We start from the raw sequence: 24,610 nt of genomic DNA, 5'->3' as shown, positions 1-24,610 counted from the left end.
TCTACTGCTCTATCACCTATTTATGTTGCAACATTTCCGTTTGTTGCATTAATTTCTGACGCCAGTGCATTTTTTTTTATTCAAGACAACCGGTTTCAACAGTCTTAGCTGTCATCTTCAGGCCTTGAGTATTTTGGACAAAAATCTTTGTAATTTTAAATATTTAATAGATGACAAACGCTTATAATATGCTGATTTTTATCTGCTTGACATCCTGTGCATAAGATTCAGCGTAAAATGAACATATCTTATCACAAAAAAATATTTAAGACCTGAAGATGATAGCTAATACTGTTGAAACCAGTTCACTTGAATTTAAAAAAAAAATATTTCGTGCGGTCTTTGCTTTTGTATGATTTTTTAACATTTATACTTGGACAGGATGAAAGGAAGAAACTCGTGGTTGCAGTAATAGACTGTGACTGGAGAAGTTAGAAGCATTTCTGTAGTTGAGGACAGTATAGTAACTCTGCAGTACAGCAGAGCCTTCAAGGGTATGCGCGGACAAGGAACAACTGATGCCTCCAACCCCTAGCGCCCCCCCCCCCCCCCCCCCTCCATCCTCACCCCTTGTTTTCCGTCAGCTTAGATAGTGCTAGATAAGCCTGTAATCATGCCAGTCTGAGAAGTAGATAGGGAAAGTAAGTCAGCAGGTTATGAAAAAGTACATCCTCGGTAATGTCTTCAATTATGTTGTTCCCAAACCCACAGCATTTCTCATTTCACCAGCTATCAATGACCCTTAAAATTCCATTATTCCACTGAAAAAGTCTGTAGTTAATGGAATAACACGGTAGATGATGAAATTTTGCATAATAAACGTATGGCAAAATACCCAGAATGAGATTTTCACTCTGCAGCGGAGTGTGCGCTGATATGAAACTTCCTGGCAGATTAAAACTGTGTGCCCGACCGAGACTCGAACTCGGGACCGTTTCCTTTCGAGGGCAAGTGGTAAAGCACACAGTTTTAATCTGCCAGGAAGTTTCGTATGGCAAAATATTCTCCTCTTTGCATGCTACCATTTGCCAAAATCTCTTTTCGATATCCCACGTCCTTTATGAAATACGAGGAATGTAGTGAAATTTCACTCTGGTTTTATCGGTGGCGCAGCGTGATCTCCGATGAGTGAGCTACATCAGATCAATTTTCCAATATTGCTGACAGATAGAGACTTTCACCTAAGTCTAAAGAAAAATTCTGTATGTTAGGTAAATTTCATACACAGCAACATATTATATAATATCTACCAAACGAAGAAACAAAGTGACCCCTAATGCAAACTTCTTAAGAGTTTCTCGCATTGTCTTACTTCCGTGTTAATATCGCGATAACTATCACCATTAACGAAATGATGGTCGCATCACCATGTACCTTACATACAGGGCGTTTCAAAAATGACCGGTATACTTGAAACGGCAATAAAAACTAAACGAGCACCGATAGAAATACACCGTTTGTTGCAATATGCTTGGGACAACAGTAGATTTTCAGGCGGACAAACTTTCGAAATTACAGTAGTTACAATTTTCAACAACAGATGGCCCTGCAAGTGATGTGAAAGATATAGAAGACAACGCAGTCTGTGGGTGCGCCATTCTGTACGTCGCCTTTCTGGTGTAAGCGTGTGCTGTTCACAACATGCATGTGTGCTGTGGACAACATGGTTTATTCCTCAGAACAGAGGATTTTTATGGTGTTGGAATTCCACCGCCTAGAACACAGTGTTGTTGCAACAAGACGAAGTTTTCAACGGAGGTTTAATGTAACCAAAGGACCGAAAAGCGATACAATAAAGGATCTGTTTGAAATATTTCAACGGACTGAGAACGTGACGGATGAACGTGCTGGAAAGTTAGGGCGACCACGTACAGCAACCACAGAGGGCAACGCGCAGCTAGTGCAGCAGGTGATCCAACAGCGGCCTCAGGTTTCCGTTCGCCTCGTTGCAGCTGCGGTCCAAATGACTCCAAAGTCCACGTATCTTCTCATGCGCCAGAGTTTACACCTCTATCCATACAAAATTCAAACACGGCGACCCCTCAGAACCGCTACCATTGCTGCACGAGAGACATTCGCTAACGATATAGTGCACAGGATTGATGACGGCGCTATGCAAGTGGGCAGCATTTGATTTACTGACGAATCTTAATTTTACCTGGACGGCTTCGTCAATAAAGAGAACTGGCGCATATGGGGAACCGAAAAGCCCCATGTTGCAGTCCCATCGTCTCTGCATCCTCAAAAAGTACTGGTCTGGGCCGCCATTTCTTCCAAAGGAATCATTGGCCCATTTTTCAGATCCGAAACGATTACTGCATCATGCTATCTGGACATTCTTCGTGAATTTGTGGCGGTACAAACTGCCTTAGACGACACTGCGAACACCTCGTGGTTTATGCAAGATGGTGACCGGCCACATCGAACGGCCGAGGTCTTTAATTTCCTGAATTAATATTTCGATGATCGTGTGATTGCTTTGGGCTATCCGAAACATACAGGAGGCGGCGTGGATTGGCCTCCCTATTCGCCAGACATGATCCCCTGTGACTTCTTTCCGTGGGGACACTTGAAAGACCAGGTGTACCGCCAGAATCCAGAAACAATTGAACAGCTGAAGCAGTACATCTCATCTGCATGTGAAGCCATTCCGCCAGACACGTTGTCAAAGGTTTCGGGTAATTTCATTCAGAGACTACGCCATATTATTGCTACGCATGGTGGATATGTGGAAAATATCGTACTATAGAGTTTCCCAGACCGCAGCGCCATCTCTGGTTGACAACTGTAACTACTGTAATTTCGAAAGTTTGTCTGCCTGAAAATTTACTGCTGTCCCAAGCATATAGCAACAAACGGTGTATTTCTATCGCTGCTCGTTTAGTTTGTATTGCCGTTTCAAATATACCGGTCATTTTTGAAACACCCTGTATAAGGCAATAAGTAACACAAAAATAAAATTTTTTTCAAGGAATATTTTCCGTTAAATCAGAATGAGATTTTCACTCTGCAGCGGAGTGTGCGCTGATATGAAACTTCCTGGCAGATTAAAACTGTGTGCCGGACCGAGACTCGGGCTTGGGACCTTGCCTTTAGAGGGCAAGTGCTCTACCATCTTTTTTCTTTTCATTTTGTTCGGTATTTTTCGATGTGTTTGGTCTGGGCGGACGTCAAAAGACATCCGTTCACGTTTATCGTTGATTCTTTTCCTCTGTTTTTCTTTTTTTTATCACAGAGGGCGAGCAGCCCTCTGACCGAACACGCTAAGCTACCGTGCCCACGGTCATCTGAGCTACCCAAGCACGACTCACGCCAACCCCCTTACAGCCTTACTTCCGCCAGCACCTTGTCTACATCTAAATCTACATCTACATGATTACTCTGCAATTCACATTTAAGTGCTTGGCAGAGGGTTCATCGAACCACAATCATACTATCTCTCTACCATTCCACTCCCGAACAGCGCGCGGGAAAAACGAACACCTAAACCTTTCTGTTCGAGCTCTGATTTCTCTTATTTTATTTTGATGATCGTTCCTACCTATGTAAGTTGGGCTCAACAAAATATTTTCGCTTTCGGAAGAGAAAGTTGGTGACTGAAATATCGTAAATACACTCCTGGAAACGGAGAAAAGAACACATTGACACCAGTGTGTCAGACCCACCATACTTGCTCCGGACACTGCGAGAGGGGTGTACAAGCAATGATAACACGCACGGAACAGCGGACACTTTAACACTGGTAGCATGCCGCGACAGCGTGGACGTGAACCGTATGTGCAGTTGACGGACTTTGAGCGAGGGCGTATAGTGGGCATGCGGGAGGCCGGGTGGACGTACCGCCGAATTGCTCAACACGTGGGGCGTGAGATCTCCACAGTACATCGATGTCGTCGCCAGTGGTCGGCGGAAGGTGCACGTGCCCGTCGACCTGGGACCGGACCGCAGCGACGCACGGATGCACGCCAAGACCGTAGGATCCTACGCAGTGCCGTAGGGGACCGCACCGCCACTTCCCAGCAAATTAGGGACACTGTTGCTCCTGGGGTATCGGCGAGGACCATTCGCAACCGTCTCCATGAAGCTGGGCTACAGTCCCGCACACCGTTAGGCCGTCTTCTGCGCACGCCCCAACATCGTGCAGCCCGCCTCCAGTGGTGTCGTGACAGGCGTGAATGGAGGGACGAATGGAGACGTGTCGTCTTCAGCGATGAGAGTCGCTTCTGCCTTGGTGCCAATGATGGTCGTATGCGTGTTTGGCACCGTGCAGGTGAGCGTCACAATCAGGACTCCATACGACCGAGGCACACAGGGCCAACACCCGGCATCATGGTGTGGGGAGCGATCTCCTACACTGGCCGTACACCTCTGGTGATCGTCGAGGGGACACTGAATAGTGCACGGTACATCCAAACCGTCATCGAACCCATCGTTCTACCATTCCTAGACCGGCAAGGGAACTTGCTGTTTCAACAGGACAATGCACGTCCGCATGTATCCCGTGCCACCCAACGTGCTCTAGAAGGTGTAAGTCAACTACCCTGGCCAGAAAGATCTCTGGATCTGTCCCCCATTGAGCATGTTTGGGACTTGATGAAGCGTCGTCTCACGTGGTCTGCACGTCCAGCACGAACGCTGGTCCAACTGAGGCGCCAGGTGGAAATGGCATGGCAAGCCGTTCCACAGGACTACATCCAGAATCTCTACGATCGTCTCCATGGGAGAATAGCAGGGTGCAATGCTGCGAAAGGTGGATATACACTGTACTAGTGCCGACATTGTGCATGCTCTGTTGCCTGTGTCTATGTGCCTGTGGTTCTGTCAGTGTGATCATGTGATGTATCTGACCCCAGGAATATGTCAATAAAGTTTCCCCTTCCTGGGACAATGAATTCACGGTGTTCTTATTTCAATTTCCAGGAGTGTAGATCTCGCCACGACGAAAAACGTCTTTGCTTTAATGACGTCCATCCCAACTCGCGTATCATGTCTGCCACACTCTCTTCCCTATTACGTGATAATACAAAACGAGCTTCCCTTTTTTGCACCGTTTCGATGTCCTCTGTCAATCCAACCTGCTTAGGATCCCACACCGCGCAGCAATATTCTAACAGAGGACGAACGAGTGTAGTGTAGGCTGTCTCTTTAGTGGACATGTTGCATCTTCTAAGTGTCCTGCCGATGAAACGCAACCTTTGGCTCGCCTTCCCCACAATATTAGCTATGTGGTCTTTCTAACTGAAGTTGTTCGTAATTTTAACACCCAGGTACTTATTTGAATTGGCAGCCTTGAGATTTGTACTCTTTATCGAGTAATCGAATTCTAATGGATATCTTTTGGAACTCGTGTGGATCACCTCACACTTTTCGTTATTTAACGTCAACTGCCACCTGCCACACCACACAGCAATTCCTTCCAAATCGCTCTGCAACTGTCTTCGGATGACCTTACTAGACGGTAAATCACAGCATCATCTGCGAAAAACCTAAGAGAACTGCTCAGATTGTCACCCAGGTCATTTATATTTATCAGGAACAGCAGAGGTCCCAGGACGCTTCCCTGCGGAACACTTGATATCACTTCAGTTTTACTCGATGATTTGCCGTCTATTACTACGAACTGCGACCTTCCTGACAGGAAATCACGAATCCAGTCGCACAGCTGAGACGATACCCCGTAGGCCCGCAGCTTGATTAGAAGTCGCTTGGGAGGAAAGGTGTCAAAAGCTTTCTGGAAATCTACAAATACGGAATCAACTTGAGATCCCCTGTCGATAGCGGCCATTACTTCGTGCGAATAAATAGCTAGCTGCGCTGCACAAGAACGATGTTTTCTGAAGCCATGCTGATTACGTGTCAATAGATCGTTCCCATCGAGGTGATTCATAATGTTTGAACACAGTATATGCTCCAAAACTCTACTGCAAACCGACGTCAATGATATAGGTCTGTAGTTCGTTGGATAGCTCCTACTACCCTTCTTAAACACTGGTGCGACCTGCGCAATTTCCAATCTGGAGGTACAGATCTGTCGGTGAGCGAACGGTTGTATATGGTTGCTAAGTAGGGAGATAATGTATCAGCGTAATCTGAAAGCAACCTAATCGGTATACAATCTGGACCTGAAGACTTGTCCGTATCAAACGATTTGAGTTGCTTCGAAACCCCTAAGGTATCTACTTCTAAGTTCATGCTAGCAGCTGTTCGTGTTTCAAATTCTGGAATATTCCATTCGTCTTCCCTGGTGAAGGAATGCTTTTTCCGTTGCTTCTGCAACAGCGTTCGGAACTGTTTTGTCTTTCATGGGGGGATCAGTTCCATCTCTTACAAATTTATGAGGTATGAATCTCTCAATTGCTGTTGCTACAATATCTTTGAACTCGAGCCACATCTCGTCTACATTTGCATAGTCTGTTCGGAAGGAATGGAGATTGTCTCTTCGGAAGGCTTCTAGTGACACATTATCGGCTTTTTTAAATAAAATTATTTTGCGTTTGTTTCTGGTGGATTTGGAAGAAACGGTATTGCGCCTAGCTACAACGCCCTTGTGATCACTAATCCCTGTATCAGTCATGATGCTCTCTATCAGCTCTGGATTGTTTGTGGCTAAGAGGTCAAGTGTGGATTCGCAACCATTGACAATTCGCGTGGGTTCGTGGACTAACTGCTCGAAATAATTTTCGGAGAAAGCATTTAGGACAATCTCGGAAGATGTTTCCTGCCTACCACCGCTTTTGAACAGGAATTTTTGCCGACATATCGAGGGAAGGTTGAAGTCCCCACCAACTATAACCGTATGAGTGGGGTACTTATTTGTTACGAGACTCAAATTTTCTCTGAGCTGTTCAGCAACTATAACATCAGAGTCTGGGGGTCGATAGAAGGAGCCAATTATTAACTTAGTTCAGCTGTTAAGTATAACCTCCACCCATACCAATTCGCACGGAGTATCTACTTCGACTTCACTACAAGATAAACCACTACTGACAGACACAAACACTCCACCACCAATTCTGCCTAATCTATCTTTCCTGAACACCGTCTGAGACCTCGTAAAAATTTCTGCAGAACTTATTTCAGGCTTTAGCCAGCTTTCTGTACCTATAACGATTTCAGCTTCTGTGCTTTCTATTGGCGCTTGAAGATCAGGGGCTTTCCAAGCACAACTACAACAAATTACAACTACAATTCCGACTGTTCCTTGATTCAAGCACGTCCTGTATTTAGCATGCACCCTTTGACATTGCAGCCCACCCCGTACTTTCCCGGGGCCTTCTAACCTAAAAAAACCGCCCAGTCCATGCCACACAGCCTCCGGTACCCGTGTAGCCGACAGCTGATTGTAGTGAACTAAAGATCTATTCAGCGGAACCCGAAATCCCACCACCCTATGGCGCAAATCAAGGAATCTGCAGCCAACACGGTCGCAAAACCGTCTGCACCTCTAATTCAGACCCTCCACCAGGCTCTGCACCAAAGGTCCACAGTCGGTTCTGTCAACGATGCTGCAGATGGTGAGCTCTGCCTTCATGTCCTACCTTCCAAACATTACAGAAGCTCTCCTGCGAACCTTGCAGAGCTAGCACTCCTGAAAGAAAGGATATTGCGGAGACATGACTTAGCCACTGCTTGGGGGATGTTTGCCGAATTAGATTTTCACTCTGCAGCGGAGTGTGCCCTGATATGAAACTTCCAGGCAGATTAAAACTGTGTGCCGGACCGAGACTCGAACTCCTGACGGGAGATTGCAGGACGTGCCCCTGGATTCTGTCATCGCCGACCATCCAAAAGGTGGGTAACACTGTCGGCCTTCCCTTCTGATCAAACGAATGAACTCGAATGAACTCGCCCAGCGCTTTGGACGAAAACTGGTCACTGCGCATCGGCAGCCGTTTCCTGCTTGGACTCTAAAGTGTCTCGTCAACGACCGATCAGCCAAAGTTGTTACTTGTGGCCCTTTGTAGCAGACACCTGGTTCTAGCAGCAGTGATAACTGCCGTTCATTGGCAAAGAAGGCTAGAATCGCAACTAGATGCCAACCAGCCAGTAATGGGTAGCATTTCAGACTAACCACATGTTATGCCCCACTGGCGTGAAACGTCTAAAACCTAACACCCTACAACAATAGCTGGAACGGTCAAAGCCAGATGAGGGAGTGTTACGGCCTGGTGAATGTTTCTGCACCATTCTCTGGAGGTATAATTGATCAACAGCTCGCCGGTGTGGCCTTGCGGTTCTAGGCGCTTTAGTCTGGGACCGCGCGACCGCTACGGTCGCAGTTTCGAATCCTGCCTCGGGGATGTATGTGTGTGATGTCCTTAGGTTAGTTAGGTTTAAGTAGTTCTAAGTTCTAGGGGAATGATGACCTCAGATGTTAAGTCCCATAGTGCTCAGAGCTATTTGAACGAAGGCATATTGGATCAACAAATGTTTGCATCTGTCTTTGAAGACCATGTCCACCCCTACATGCCGTTTGTTTTTCCTCGTCAGGAGGACATTTACCAGCAGCACAATGCGACTTGTCACACAGCACACCGTGTACTTTCGTGGTACACTGAGCACCAAGATGAGTTTAATATATCCCCCTGTCCACCAAACATGCATGTACTTAAACCGTTCGAGAATCTGTCCGATCACAGTCATCGTGTTATTTGTGCTATGAATTCTCAACCAAAGAAACCAATTGGCTCTGAGCACTACGCGACTTAACTTCTGAGGTCATCAGTCGCCTAGAACTTAGAACTAATTAAACCTAACTAACCTAAGGACATCACACACATCCATGCCCGAGGCAGGGTTTGCGACCCTAGCAGTCGCTCGGTGCCAGACTGTAGCTCCTAGAGCCGCAAGGCCACTCCAGCCAGCCCCAAAGAACCAGCACAGGTAACCACTCCAATGGATTTGGCACGGCTCCATATCCCTGTTGGTACCTCCCAGAACTTTACTGACTCTCCTGAACGTCTCGCACCGTTCCACACTGCTACATGTTGTGACTGAGACATTTGACAGGCGGTCACATTAATGTCACAAGACAGCGTGTTAAGTAAAATGAGCACCAACTGCTCGAATCTGCAAAGCTGGGTGTTAAACGGATGCCTCTCGGTACCTGGAATGCGTAAACTGGGTTGTTACAGCCGATAACGCGCAGGACGTGGGTCCCGTAGCCAGCTGACAGCCGCTTACTGCACCCGTGAGTCTGTCTGCTCGACTGACTGCACCTGTCCTGTAGCGAGTGAAACAAAACGAGTAATCGTAGCTTCCTACTAGGGCCCACCATTTACACCAGCTCAAGAAGGCAAAGTGGTTTTAAATTCCCACCTATTTCCCAAGTTTAATTAGTCTCGCTCAATTTGACCACGTACGCACGTCTTTTTTGATACAGATAAATCATGTAGGTGGACCACCGACAAGAATAGGATCCAGATTAATTTAAATTTCATTTGTTTACATGTCACCGTGTTTAGTTTGCAGTTTATTGGGAAGGCTTGAGGATACACAATTCTTGCTAGTTTACGAGAAACTGAAAGAAAAATAGCAAGTTTTAATTTCATTAGTGTGTTTAATTTAGCATATAATATCAAACAGTAAGAAAATTTCCTTATATTGGTTTAATGTGTCCAATGTGTATAGTTCCAAATATGCAAACATCAAAATTTCTAAAGTAAAGGAAAAGAAACCCTGTATTGAGATAGTCTTTCTGGGAACAACATTTTAATTAATCGTTATAATTATTGTTGAATATGTGTTTCTCTCTTTTGTTTAGTCTATATAGTATGTATTTATTATTACAGTGAAAGTTGTTGATAGTGCTCTGATATTTAAGAAGGAATTCTGCTTCCCAAAGGGACAGTTCTCTGTCAAAGTCCTTTCTGAGACGTACAAACCAAATGCTATCTAGTCCAGCCAGTACGACGAAAGAGAGTATAGTTAATTAAAAATAATGTTTAAAATCGCGAAATTATACTGCATGTATCACAATCTGAACGATAGTAATCACAAGCATATTGCTAAACTGCACTACGTTTATTTATTTGTTTCCACCTACTTAACATTTAATGAATTTAGTTTATTTATTTAGTAGTTTCTCAATGTACGCCTCACGTTATTTAAGTAATCAGTACCCACCCGATAAAACTCTCTGTAAATAGCGTGCGTTGTTATTATGTCACAAGCGATGCGGCGTGCGACCGACTTCTAAGACAGTAGGGCCATACTGTCTTCAGGGTCGTACATTAGCCCAATCCCAAGTAAAACTCTGTCATCAACTAGAGAACATTTATCACCGACATGTTTCTGTTCCTAAAGAGGGAAAAACAAACAACCTTCCTTTCCTACATTCGCTGCTAAAAGACATCTAAATGGATTACTTTATGTAGTGAACAATGATCAGATAATCTGCGATCAGAAGACAGAAAAGACCTTTAGCTGAATGCATGCATTTTACAACCATGCTTAAACTGCATTGGTGGGAGATGATAAATAACCATTATATACAGTCTCTCATTTGTTACAAAACATGTGTTGACCTACAAACAAGTCTGTGAATATCAGTGAGGCATGCGCTAGGAAGATTATGGTTGATGTGAATATCCCCGAAAGGGATGTGCATGGAACGCAGTTATCCCTGCGAAGATTGTGGATCCAAAATGCCGACATGTTATTACGAAAGACAAATAATGTAATCAAAATTTCCAATCACGAACGCTTCTATAGAGGTCACGCCCACATTGTGAATGTTCATCTCTACTCATCGAAACGCTAATACGAAAAAAAAATGTAGGTAACTTCGGACTCATTTCGTAGGGCAGGGAGAAAATTAGGGACTAGTTCTAGACACGGCTATTGGATCTGTACGGGGCGCTTAGTTACATCATAATTACTTAGATCGTCGCATCCGTTCGTACCACTACGTCAGCCATTGTTTCCCCAGCTTGTTGTTAGTATGACAGCTATAGGATGATTAGGTATGGAACAAGAAGACTTCAGGAATAAACGCGGATCTATCAAAGTTATTGAGGGATTTAAAGACACTGAACGTTTTACACAGCCATCTGCAAAGAGTGCAACAAATATTAGGATTATAGCGTATTGTATTGGGCGATCTGTTTGTTATGTGGCGAATGGCTTTTACCGGCGTACAACACAGTCTCCAGTCTAAAGAACAGAGTGAGCAATTTGCACTGTGACAAATTATACAGCCAATTAACAGGCGAGCATGTAGTCTGTCGGCGCAGAAGTATTCCCAATTAGGTAAAATCGGATTACACGTTGTGGCTAATGCTTGACTAATGAGGGAATCCTCTGTAAATCTTGGTTGGTACCAACGGGTTGGAAGCACTTCTAAATTATTTTGAAACGATGTTGTCTGTTGTCTCACAAAAAAATGAAACAATGTGTGTGTGTGTGTGTGTGTGTGTGTGTGTGTGTGTCAGTGAGTGAGTGTGTGAGAGAGAGAGAGAGAGAGGACGATAGATGTGTGTGTGTGTGTGTGTGTGTGTGTGTGTGTGTGTTCGTCCAAAATGAAATAAACAATAAAAACTTTCCAAATACATTTAAATCGCTTCTATCAGTGTACTTGAAGACTAGTCAGTCTGTTATCATGGTATCATATGTTAGATTTTAGTTATGAAAAAATGTGTGGTGTGTAATTGCGGCGGCTTCCGCAGCCAGAGTCAGTCGAGATAAAAGTATTTTACGTCCAAAGCTATTGCTGCTGGAGAAAAACCAACGTTTCAGCCACGGCTGCAGCGGCCATCTTCTGGGTCTACCGCTGCAATCGTGGCCAAACGTTGATTTTTCTCCAGAAGCAGTGGTTTTATACATTATGACCCAGTACCCTACCCAGAAAACTTTCAGTCGATTTTGTGTTGTGTATTTATATTCCTAAATATTTTCCTCGTGACGAGCTTGAGCCACTAAATCAGGGGCAGTCAAGAATTCTACACACGTGCAGTACTCTTGCATGCGTGTGGATCTCTGTGGCCTCGCTACACACTTGCCACACAACCACGCTACATGTTCCCAGATTGAGAATGGACAACAGGAAAAACTGCAAACCCACCGCATTTAGGTGGAAACACAGTCGTGTAAGGAACGTAGAACGATTTGCAAGCAGCTTGGTATCGTATCTCATATTTCTGTGCAAGACGGGCAACAATCAAACCAAATTTTATGTGTTGTTTTATTATTAGTGGCGTGCTGTAAACAGAATAAAATTTGTTTGTAGTACAAACTGTCGGCATAAAGATCGACGAGGACAATTTCAACTATTTTCGTAACTCAGGTTGCCACGTGATTGTGCATTATTTAGTTTCACAAACGAAAAATGCCTTTCGCGCACGTGTGTTGATTGAAATACTGTTTATTGTTAGCAGCTCCATTATGAAGAGGTGGAACATCTTCCCGAGGAGCCGGCCGTTGTGGCCGAGCGGTCCAAGGTGCTTCAGTCCGGAACCACGCGACTGCTACGGTCGCAGGTTCGAATCCTGCCTCGGGCATGGATATCTGTGATGTCCTTCAGATGTTAAGTCCCATTGTGCTCCGAGCCATGTTTAAACCTTACCGAGGAAGACAACTTAGAATTTCCTTGCGGTTTTAACATAATAGAAAAGATCTCTTAAACGGGAACTATAATGCATACTTTTGAGTTCCAACTGCACACGCACTGTGGTGCTTTCAACTGAAACGAAACTCAGTCTGGAAAACAGCTCAAAAACAATTGTAAGATTTGCAGTGTTGTCAAAATGTTAGAGAATTATCCTTGTAATACTTTAAACGATACGAGGTATCCTTCGAAATTCGGGTACTTTTAACGCCATGAGGTAAAGCAAATTGACTGTGTTTATTTGTCACATTTTGCCACTTCCACTCGAATTTCTTTTAAAATGACTCTCCATCAAAACAGCAATAAAATTTTTCTCACTGTGCAACATTTCACCCAGGGCAGCGGGCGCTCCGCTTGAAATGCGAGGCCTGCAGTCCAATCCAGAATGTCTAATTATCGATGAAACTTTCATTTTTCCTTCTGAATTCAACAGCGGGCTGTAAATCCAGGCGTGCACCTTACCGTAACTAAAGTACTTTCGACTAATATATAAAGTCTCCCTGCTCTTCGTTCAGTAGCATCGAAAACTGATACCAGTGAGTGTGCAGTAATGCGTATGATATCAGAAAATTTACTATTCGTACAACAAGATTCAAGACGTGCTACATGTCTGAAAATTTATCAAAGATAATAATATAATAAACGTTTCTACTGTTCTTTACTCTCTCTCTCTCTCTCTCTCTAAAAAAGTGGCTCAAATGGCTCTGAGCACTATGGGACTTAACATCTATGGTCATCAGCCCCTAGAACGTAGAACTACTTAAACCTAACTAAGCTAAGGACAACACACAGCACCCAGCCATCACGAGGCAGAGAAAATCCCTGACCCCGCCGGGAATCGAATCCGGGAACCCGGGCGTGGGAAGCGAGAACGCTACCGCACGACCACGAGATGCGGGCTCTCTCTCTCTCTCCCAAACCCCTCTTTCCTTCTTTTAGAACGAATCCTTTAGCTGTACTTCACTTTCTTGCTTTATCTGCTGACTATTTCGGTGGCACTTCTAGAATTTTGAATCCACTCAGTGATAATATTGGCAGTCGTAGGGATAACTGTGTAACTGGCATAATATGCCTCAAAAGAGGACGCTGTCAAATTGCTGTTAATGATAGTGGGAATCTTCTATCCTGCTTATACTACTGACAGTGCCTGCACATCAATCTGGTAGGAAAGGCTATTTAGTATAACTAATCATGTGGCAGGTTTCTTTTTTTTATTTTAAGTAGCAACTTCCTTTCCAATTTACTTCGCTGAATGCAGCTATGAATAGCATGATTAACGGTAGGCAGCACAATTACAGATAAGTGTGAATAGAGAGTACATATTAAAATTCTACAGTTTGCTCATATTTTTTTAGTGTATAACCTGACTTTTTCCTGGAGGCGCTCACTCTAGATGGGCTCTGCATTACACTAAGGATAAATGGATGGATGCATAGACAGATGGATGGATAAGTGAATGAGTAACTGACACTCGGCAGAAGCTATCTCGTTTTCAGTGACTGACCATCAAAACACCCTCTGCTCTTGAAGACAATGGTGACACCAAAAATTTGTGAATTTTTGTAAAAATGACACTGTGAGATGTTTTTGTTGTTGTGGTCTTCAGTCGTGAGACTGTTTTGATGCAGGTCTCCATGCTACTCTATCCTGAGCAAGCTTCTTCATCTCCTTGTACCTACTGCAGCCTATATCCTTCTGAATCTGCTTAGTGCATTCATCTCTTGGTCTCCCTCTACGATTTTTACCCTACACGCTGCCCTCCAATACTAAATTGGTGATCCCTCGGTGTCTCAGAACATGTCCTACCAATAGATCCCTTCTTCTAGTCAAGTTGTGCCACAAGCTCCTCTTCTCCCCACTTCTATTCAATACCTCCTCATTAGTTATGTGATCTACCCACCTAATGTTCAGAATTTTTCTGTCGCACCACATTTCGAAACCTTCTATTCTCTTTTGGTCTAAACTTTTTATCGTCCATGTTTCGCTTCCATACATGGCTACACTCCATACAAATACTTTCAGAAACGACTTCCTGACACTTGCATCTACACTCGATGTTAACAAATTTTTCTTCTTCGGAAACCCTTCCTTGCCACTGCCAGTCTACATTTTATATCCTCTCTACTTCGACCATTATCAGTTATTTTGCTCCCCAAATAGCAAAACTCCTTTACTACTTTAAGTGTTTCATTTCCCAGTCTAATTCCCTCAGCATCACCCGACTTAATTCGACTACATTCCATTATCCTCGTTTTGCTTTTGTGATGTTCATCTTATACCCTCCTTTCAAGACACTGTCCATTCCGTTCAACTGCTCTTCCAAGTCCTTTGCTGTCTCTGACTGAATTACAATGTCATCGGTGAACCTCAAAGATTTATTTCTTCTCCATGGATTTTAATACCTACTCCGAATTTTTCTTTTGTTTCCTTCACTGCTTGCTCAATATACACATTGAATAACATCGGGGAGAGACCACAACCCTGTCTCACTCCCGCCCAACCACTGCTTCCCTTCCATCTCCCTAGACTCTTATAACTGCCATCTGGTTTCTGTAAAAATTTTAAATAGCCTTTCGCTCCCTGTATTTTTCCCCTGCCACCTTTACAATTTGAAAGAGAGTATTCCAGTCAACATTGCCAAAAGCTTTCTCTAAGTCTACAAATGCTAGAAACCTAGGTTTGCCTTTCCTTAATCTATCTTCTAAGATAAGTCGTAGGGTTAGTATGGCCTCACGTGTTCCAACATTGCTACGGAATCCTAACTGGTCATTCTCGAGGTTGGCTTCTACCAGTTTTTCCATTCGTCTGTAAAGAATTCGCGTTAGTATTTTGCAAATGTGACTTATTAAACTGATAGTTCGGTAATTTCACATCTGTCAACACCTGCTTTCTTTGGGATTGGAATTATTATATTCTTCTTGAAGTCTGAGGATATTTCGCCTGTCTCATAAATCTTGCTCACCACATGTTAGAGTTTTGTCAGGACTGGCTCTCCCAAGGCTGTCAGGATTTCGAATGGAATGTTGTCTACTCCGGGAGCCTTGATTCGACTCTGGTCTTTCAGTGCTCTGTCAAACTCTTCACACAGTATCATATCTCCCATTTCATCTTCATCTACATCCTCTTCCATTTCCAAAATATTGACCCCAAGTACATCGCCCTTGTATAGACCCTCTATATACTCCTTCCACCTTTCTGCTTTCCCTTCTTTGTTTAGAACTGGGTTTCCATTAAGGCTCTTGATATTCATGCAAGTGGTTCTCCTTTCTCCAAAGGATTCTTTAATTTTACTGTAGACAGTACCCTAGTGAGATAAGCCTCTACATCCTAACATTTGTCCTTTAGCCATCACTGCTTAGCCATTTTGCACTTCCTGTCGATCTCATACTTGAGACGTTTGTATTCCTTTTTGTCTGCTTTATTTACTGCATTTTTATATTTTCTCCTTTCATCAATTAAATTCAATATTTCTTCTGTTACCCAAGGGTTTCTACTAGCCCTCGTCCTTTTACCTATTTGATCCTCTGCTGCCTTCACTATTTCATCCACCAAAGCTACCCATTCTTCTTCTACTGTATTTCTTTCCCCCATTCCTGTCAATTGTTCCCTTATGCTCTCCCTGAAACTCTGTACAACCTCTTGTTCTTTCAGTTTATCCAGGTCCCATCTCTTTAAATTCATACCTTTTTGCAGTTTCTTCAGTTTTAATCTACAGTTCATAACCAATAGATTGTGGTCAGAGTCCACATCTGTCCCTGGATATGTCTTACAATTTAAAACCTGGTTCTTAAATCTCTGTCTTACCATTATATAATCTATCTGATACCTTTTAGTATCTCCTGCATTACCCCTATTTGATTTTGTATTTATAACCCTGTATTCACCTGACCAAATGTCTTGTTCCTTCTGCCATCGAACTTCGCTAATTCCTACTATATCTAACCTATCCATTTCCCTTTTTAAATTTTCTAACCTACCTGCCAGTTTTCTTTCTCCTGATAACGATGTCCTCTTTTAGTAGTCCCCTCCTGGAGATCCGAATGGGGGGACTATTTTACCTCTGTAATATTTTACCCATGAGGACGCCATCATCATCTAATCTTACAGTAAAGCTGCATGCCCTTGGGAAAAATTAGTGCTTTAGTGTCCCCTTACTTTCAGCCATTTGCAGTACCAGAACAGCAAGGCCATTTTGGTTAGTGTTACAAGGCCAGATCAGTCAATCATCCAGACTGTTGCCCCTGCAACTACTGAAAAGGCTACTGCCCCTCCTCAGGAACCACACATTTGTATGGCTTCTCAACAGATAGCCCTTCATTGTGGCTGCACCTGTCTGTATGATTGAGGCACGCAAGCCTTCCCACCAATGACAAGGTCCATGGTTCATGGGAGGGGGGGGGGGGGATGTAGCTATATCAAATGCTTTGGTTGAAATATTGCATACAGATATCTGATTCTTCATTGATGTAGTAAAGAGTGCATTCTTTATAGCCCTGAATCACCATTTCCAGTGCAACAATCCCTGTTACACTTGTGTATGCCTTCTGCCTCTCTGGAATAGAGTTTTGATACAACATTGCTGCATCCCATTATCCCATTCATTACCTCACACATAAAAATCATGTCTATCTGCTTATGAAACTAAATATCTGTGATTACTAGTTAGAATTCATAACATATATACTGATCTCATATGACAATATTATATCAATTTATTGCTTAACGTAACTGAATATATGGGAAACATATATGTTTTTAGAACTATGTATTAACTTCAAGAGTAAGCCTTGCTGTTTGTTCCTGCACAACAGCAGCAGGCTTAGGCCAGGTTTGGCATGTGTGAGGGTGTAGTGAGTTTTATGTTGGTGAGTTTTATGTTGGAGCATGGGTGAGACAGAGTCACTGTTATGGCATGTGTCTTGGATGTTCTAGTATTACTACTATTAGTTGGAAGACTGTCAGTATGTTAGTGTCCCAATGGTCTCCTGTGTTTATTGTTTAGAAAGTACAAGTATGGTTGGTATTACATGTTGCACAGTCAGTTTGATAGTGGCACACAGATTGGTCATATTTATTGTGGAGACTGTACCAATATGGTTACTATTATATGCAATACTGTCAGTGAAACACTACCACAAAGGTTTTCCACCAATATTGAATGTAACTTACTAGGGTATTGAGTACTATGTGTAGGGCTGTCAATATATTGCTGCCAAATTGTTGTGCCTCATTTAGGGTGCAAAGTGTATTAGTATGGTTATTATGTATATGACTTTCAATGTAATCCTGCCACAATGGCGTGTCAATTTCCATTGTGTATGCTTAATATTACTTGCAGCGATCTCTCTTTAACAGTGCCACACTGGTCTCTCTCACATTTATTATGTAGTCTGTACTACTGTACACAGTGTTAATTCTAAGGCTGTCAGTGCAGCACTGCCAAACTTGTCTCCTAAGTTTATTGAGTAGAATGTGGTAATGTATTTAGTAACATGTCTGGGAATGTCAGTACATCAGTGCCACATTGGTCTGATGTGTTTATTCTGTAGAATATACTGGTGTTGTTAGTACTATGTGGGTGGTAGTAAGTTTAATAGTGCCACACTTGCCTGGTATAGCTATTATACTCCCTGCACTAGTATGATTTGGATGTCTTGTAGGGGTGTTCATGTATTAGCTTCATGTTAACATATTGTTCTGCAGTAGCTACTGTGTGGTGTTGGTTAGTATTACTTGTAGTGATCTCCAAATAACAGAGCCACACTGGTCTTATGCATTTATTGAGCAGAATGCTCTAGCTTGATTAGTAATATGTGTGGGGCTATGGGTTAACTGTGCTTGCCTTGTTTATTGTGAGGACTGGACTGGTGTGGTTATTGTTATTTGTAGGCTTGTTTTTATATTAATGGCACATTGGTCTGCTATGTTGTTTGTGTAGAATGTGCTAGTATATTTAGTATCAAATGTAGGGCTGCCAATGCATTACTATTATACACATGTGCCACATTCATTGTTAGGATGTATTAGCAATATGTACAGTGTTGTCAGTCTAATAGTGTTGCACAGGTCTATGATTTTTATTGCGTACTTTATTCTATTATGGTTCATATTATGTGTAGGGTGGTTAGCAGTGCCACCCTGTTCTGTCATGTTTATTGTACAGTATTTACCAGAATTGTTAGTATTATGTGGAGACTTGTCGGTATGTTAATGTCACATCACTCTGCCATGTTTATTGTGTAGAATGCAAGAGTATGATTAGTTTTATGTTTAGGGTTGTCAGTGTATTATTGACAAATGGTGTTTCAAGAAATTAATGACATTCATTGTAGATTTGTTGTAAAAATGAGATACAACGTGTAAAACAAAAAAAAATCTTTGCTGCCATAATAGTACTTTTTTTTAGAGATGGTGAATGGACAGCTTCTATAGTGGGCGGTGGGAGATGTACTGCTAATGATCAGTTATGCCTGCAGTTAGCCATCATTGTTGTAGCGTGGCAAGTGGTTACCTGGTGGTATTCTGCAATCGAAGTACCATCATGAAAACAGCCATGTCAAATGCCTTTTTATTCCATAACAATCTACAGCAGTTATAACTGTGCCCAAGCCCTCACTCCACTGATCCTTCAATGCACCAAGTCACAGGCTGTGCTTGGACAGTAAAATGTGGTTAGTTCACCAACGATCCATGTTACAGACAGTGTCTGGCATCCAGTGAAGTGTTGTGGTCAGCACGGCAGCAGAAAAGCTGGTTGGGGAGGAAACAGGCATTGCAGACAGTTGTGTCAGCTAGACCATACACACAGCTAGGCATGAGGCACACAAGGACGTACAGAATCAAATTGTAGTCCCCAACATCTTGAATGACTCCTTACAGTGGTGACATGTGTCTGCACAATCAACAATGGACTGAAAAAGTGTTTGCCTCTGCAAGTTATGATGGATACAAACATAATTTACTTGCACATGTGGTGATGGTAAGGAACACTGACATGGCTGTGGCATGAACCAAGGGTCTCCAGGGTAAGAAGTCAACAGCAGTTGGCAGTTAATCAGCCAATGATCCATTGGTTGTAGGCACGAAGTCGGGAGCGTTTATACATAATGTGAATGGCAGGCCAACAACTTTTGGAGTTAGAGTCAGGTGATAGCAGCATGCACACTGAAATGAAATCGTAGACTAGTGTACACCTGCACTCAGAGCACACTCTTGTAGTGATTACCTGATACTTCTCTAGAACCAGTGATACACACACAAGCCTTATCCACTATAGTTTCTGAAATGATGGAAATGGAAATGCCATGTGGCTAGAGCCTCCCGACAGGTTGGTTGTTGGCTTGGTGCAAGTCTTACAAGTTAACGCCACTTTAGAGACTTGCGTGTCGATCTGAAATGATAGCAGTTTTCCCCTCTACATCACAGCAACGTAGATGTAAACACTGAGAGATCGTAATGTCCTAGACCCAGCTTTCCTGTGGAACCAGCATCTTCACAGAACTTGAAGTGCCGTAGTGGTATAGTAACCTCTCCTTTCAGAAGTGTTCGGGTGCACCTTCTGCAGTTTGAGCATAACCAGCATATTGTCCTCTGCAAGAACAACCACCTATTGAGGTTTCTTACGTCACCCTTCCTACGCTGCTTTTTGCTGAGGTGGTCACAGATGTCTTCTGCAATGTCATATAAGACCATAGCACAACTATTTCATTATTGAAATGCAGAGGCACAAATCTTTGCTGAACAGGAACCTCCAATAAATTAGAACTTGCCAGCTTATTTCCTTATCAGATTTCTCATTAAGAGGAAAATCATAGTTACATCCAGGAACAGAACACGTATGGTGGGGGGAGGGGGAGGGAGGTTAGAAATGCTTTCTAGATAGATCTTTGCCATTACACATGTGATATGTTAATATGAAATTAATGTGAAATATATCCAAGGTGATGTATGAATATTTTTCTAACACAAATCGCCATTTAGGGCCCAATGAGTGCAATGCCACATTTATTTCTGTCGATAACATCATTATTTGTCTATGAAACTTAGATTTAAATGTTAGTCACCTTCCAACTTCATGGATGTATGGAGATATACAAAAGTGTTAAATCAGTACTAAAATATCCAGTATTTTAAAAAGATTTGAGAAATGGCCTTTAGATGGCACCAATATTCAATTTTCATCTTTCAAACATTAGTTATTGATGTACTGGTTTTGAGTAACACTACTGAATAACACTTTAACAATTCTCATTGTTGGTATCTATTAGATTTATTTCACTTGGTATAACATTTCTCATTTTTTACTTTTAGTGCAAACCTAACAATATTGATCTATAAATAAAAATATCTATTGTTAATAGTCCTTAACTTTGACTATCAACTTGTGGAACAGTTTCTTCAATTGCGATTGTATATAACGATATAAGATCCAATTACAGAGTAACATTAAAATATTAGTAATCTTACTAATCTTATACTTTATTATTACACGTAAGTCCAAATGACATTTGTAATTTTTATGTACATACATTCAAAAAATATTGGTTAAATAACTATTAGTTCTTGCAGTATAATTATTTAGGTGCTTCATAATACATCTTTACATTTACTTTTATACAAAAAAATAACACGTTTAGAATCTTTCCCTGCTTCTACCTCAAAATATCTGATGGAAACCATGGTCAAGAATAGCTTATGTGTAGCCTGAGGGTCATTACCTTGTTTAGAGAATTACTGAACATTTGACATGTTTTGTTCAAATAAGTTACATGAATGCAGATGGGTGATGTCGTTGACAGCCGCCGATATTTCGACAGGTTACCAGCCTGCCATTTGCTATGCACAATTGCAGTAATTAAGGCAACTTGAAACCTGGGTTACAGAGCAATTCCAGAAAGCTGACATGTACACATACACTGAAAACACAAGCGTCACCACACAAACCAAAGGTGACCGACGCCATAAATTATAAATAGCCAAAAATTAGAATCAAAAGGCGAGGTAACATTGACTTTGTCCATCTCTTTGCTGACAAGGAAAAGTGGGATTCCACCCACATTTAATCAAAACCATCATTATTTACAAGGTTGATTGCTAATTTCATTTCAGCTGCTTCAGAAGTAGCACTAGGCAGATAGCTGGAACTGCATGGCAGAATCTCCATGTTTTATTCCACAGAGTTACTGATGCCAAGAAAATGTTATGCAATTGCAGATTTACTCGACTGTTGTGAGGGTGTGTGACACATGTGTTCAGTACACCCCTCCTCTACTGCCTTGATAGTTTGACCAATGGAAGTTAAAAAGACCCTAACCTTAGAAGGACTTCGGAAACACCTTTTACACTATATTTCCGCAAAATGGATTCCAAAAAGCCGTTCAAATTCTCCCTGCTATGAGGTCAAACAACGAAACTATAGTCGACGTATCTGAGAAAACACGGAGGTTTCAAACTCACCGACTCCAAGGCACATTCCTCGAAGTCAACTTTAAACAAATTTGTAATAATTGTTCATAACGGGCTTCCAATCGCAGCTCCACCTGTCTACTCATAGTGCTGGTCATTCAATAAAAAAGAAGTAGAAGTCAACGCACGCCGAAATACATTCGTTAGTTCAACACGAGACGTAACCTCAGTTGACTACAATCCTAATCTCAATTAACTCTAACGACGCAGACAGAGGAACACGACTGAAGAGAGAGAAATCACATCAAAACTTACTACACTATGAGAATCATTATGACGCATTCCATGTAAACCAAATAAGAAATCTGCCGAGTTCTTAATGGGATGCACATACCGACCAACTAGTGGACAAACAACTAGGAACAGCACAAAAAATGTTCAAATATCTCTGAGCACTATGGGACTTAACATCGGAGTTAATCAGTCCCCTAGAACCTAGAACTACGTAAACCTAACTAACCTAAGGACATCACATACATCCACGTCCGAGGCAGGATTCGATCCTGCTACTGTAGCGGTCACGCGGTTCCAGACTGAAGCGCCTAGAACAGCTAGGCCACAAAGGCCGACAGGAACAGCACAATACGTATGAAAACTCTTGATAGTCTCCTGCGCCAGACAGCTTTTCTTCCAGAAGTTACTATGTTTACAGTGTGTGTTATCTTTCCAGAATGTCACTCGAAACTGTGGTTTTAAATTGGCTGCATAGAAAAGGTGGTCACCTGTCGAAATACAGGCGATTGTCAATGTGGTCACCGAGCTGCATTTCTGTAAGTTATTTGAAAATTGTATACATTGGGAGTAACTATGGTCTCACAGTAATATTGTTTGTTTCTCAGTGGAAATATCACTGGAAACTTTTATCAACATGTAGCAATGATTATACTTCTCCCAAAGGTACCCAGCATCTATCTATATTTCCTTTTCTTTCAAGGGGAAGTTGACATCTGTTTTTGGTTGGATATAACACTGAGCGCTAGGTCTGCCACACTGGCCATCTGGAATATTATAGCCCATAGTCAACCTCACGCGTCCAATGTACAAATTCTTAACGAATGTATGTCAGCGTAAAATGAAGCAGTGTTTACATTATTAATAACCCATTTTCCCTGTTTTTGAAGTACCAATGTCATTTTGTTTTCCGTAATGTGTTGCACAACTCGTTTGTTAACTTGCCAGGTGATACAGTAATAGATACCACCCAATATTAGGCCAGATTTAGATATGAATCTGGAATACTATGGCTTTGTATGTCCGAACCCATTTCACAGTTAAAGCACCATGGAAAGCGCTAGTGCTAGAATGGGTTGGCTACAGGCTGTGGGCTATGCAAGGCATCACACTCCACACACGTTACCTACCATGTGCACAAACCATGCCCCCACCCCCCTCTCGTCTCACAAACGAAGATGGTGGTAAGGCATATCCCTCTCCTCTTATCAGAATGTTACTATAAAAATACATATCATACTTCAGTACTTTTCCAAGGTAAAAATAAACAGGTTGATCAGTATGTGGCCAGCATATTCCAATGTATATGAGTGACTTTTATTATCTACAGGGTATAAATTTTAAGTTGACAGACCAGAATAACTCGAAAAATAAGCTTCACACGAAAAAGTGTGTAGAATCCAAAGCTGATTATTTTCGAGGGGGACATCTGCTGGTGCTAAAATTAGTTTGCCACCCTAGCCCCCTGGGGGTTGGGTGGGCGGTAACTTTAAAATTTCAAATGGGAACCCCAGTTTTTTATTGCAGAATCAGATTCTACATAAAAAACTACATACAGTTTGTATTAAACACTTGTTTTGATTCTTGGCAGTTGGAGCTGTAATTTTAGAAAATCCATGTTCTTCTTTTAACGTTGTAAATGGTTATCGATAAATAAAAAGTATTTACTTCGTAAATTTTGATTCGCTAAAACTAACACTCTCCCTCTCTCCCCTTAGGGTGGGGTTTGAGAGAGAGGAATTAAAGTTTTGCAAATGTTGGCTCACATATTCATTTTTTGGGTCAGCATTGTAAAACCTTTCAACGCAACTAAAGGCAAATGAGCTGTCGAAGCACTATGTGGGTATAAAATAAAGAGTATGTGAAGATCTTTGGCCCATTGTATCCCTTAAACTGCATATTTTCGTAATATTCTTGTACAAGTTGATATTGGATTTAATGCAAGATGTTTACATGAAACGTGACCAAAGACGTTGGAGGAACAAGACAGAGATGAAATGTCAGTATCTCAAAAATACAACATTTGCATCGAAATAAAAGGATTTAGCAAAAAACATGTAATGCTTTCAAATGCATAAACATTCCCCTATATTTCTTTTCTCTGAGGCTGAACCAAAAGTTCTCAAGACATGTAACATTTTGCGCACAAAACACATTTGGCACTATTGCCATAACTTAAACGCTCTCCGACTTTTTCAAAACATACCAAACCTTGCAGCTCCAGTGGATCCTCATATTAACTATTTCCCGATGTAAATTGTTTTATTTATCGAAATGCACTTGCCTCATTTATTGGCACCGCTGAAATAA

Source organism: Schistocerca gregaria, chromosome 5, assembly GCF_023897955.1.
Source record: "Schistocerca gregaria isolate iqSchGreg1 chromosome 5, iqSchGreg1.2, whole genome shotgun sequence".
NCBI lineage: Eukaryota > Metazoa > Arthropoda > Insecta > Orthoptera > Acrididae > Schistocerca > Schistocerca gregaria.
Note: the sequence above shows the minus strand (reverse complement) of the source record.